Below are 1,356 nucleotides of genomic sequence, written 5' to 3'. Positions count from 1 at the left end.
TCGGTAGGTGATTTAAAATATAATTAAAGTTTTGTTGCCTAGCGTGTAATTTTACTTTATCGCCAACTATAAATTATTAGTTGTCCCTTAAAAAGTATACTTTCCTTTCAAAGTTCAGATTGCAATGTTGGCAATAAGTTACTTGTTACCATCATTGGTAATAATGGGGAAATGTTATCATAGTGAAGTGAATTTCCATTTGCACGAGTAACGCCCCATTAGCATACCCACAAATTATACTTTCAGTGGGTTCTTAGGTGTAAAAATAAAAATAATACCGAAGAGTGAGGGGTGGGGACGAAACGTGGAAAGCTTTACACATATCAAATGTGATATATCCCAGTATGCAATTTCTCTGGCACAGTTTTATCAATGGAGGTAATGTAGCTGACGTTTACGCGAATATGAAGGTCACTATTCAATGCTTCGTGCTATACGGCTTTCCTGGTGTAATGAATGATTCTTTAAATCGTACGGCACAAAATGGAAGCCATTACCTGTGACATGTTTGTAAATATTCAACCGAGTGCCAATTCAGTTAAAGCAGTGCGCCTGACGTCTGGGGGGGGGGGGTGGGGGGGGGGGGGGGTGGGGGGGGGGGGGGGTGGGGGGGGGGGGGGGTGGGGGGGGGGGGGGGTGGGGGGGGGGGGGGGTGGGGGGGTGCATGTGTAAACATGAAATAGAGAGAACTTTTTTTAATGTTTAAAATAATAAATAATAACATTGTTGTTGAGTATTAGCTCTTCAGTTTTAATTCTTACAAAAAAATTTTTTAATTACTAATGTATGTAGTTTTTTTATATTTTTCTATTCATAATACAAAAGAAGTAGTGGCCAAAGTTATTGTGTATTGACTGTCAATAAAATATATATTTTAAAATGTCAAAATCCTAAAAGTAGATTTTATGGAAATTACTGTGCACACATATGAATTCTGTAAGTGTGCAAACATTTGCCTTTACTGAGCAAATTAGTTTGGACCAAATTTTGCATGTAGGTATAGTTTATAAACGCCAATGATTATGATTAGAAGCAATTAGGCCTGTAGGGAACTGATTAATTATACAAACTTATTCAAATGTGAAACAGAGAAGGCTGAATTGGGAAGCATTACAAAGGGGTAAAATTGACGTACCTTCAATTTTCAAATGTGAAGGTATGTACAGTTGAAGTTCTAGAGAAGTTAATTAGTATTCTTCCTCTCAGTTTATCCTTTTTAGAAAAAGTTATAACCTTGCTGTAAGAACCATTGCTCTTCTGATCCAGTGATATTTGAATTCACCATGTCTAATGCTCGACTAGATAAACCAATACTTAATATGTCAAGACAATGTATTTTTAGGATATTTTAATTTA

Source organism: Homalodisca vitripennis, chromosome 3 (assembly GCF_021130785.1).
Source record: "Homalodisca vitripennis isolate AUS2020 chromosome 3, UT_GWSS_2.1, whole genome shotgun sequence".
Lineage (NCBI taxonomy): Eukaryota > Metazoa > Arthropoda > Insecta > Hemiptera > Cicadellidae > Homalodisca > Homalodisca vitripennis.
This window is presented reverse-complemented; position numbering follows the sequence as displayed.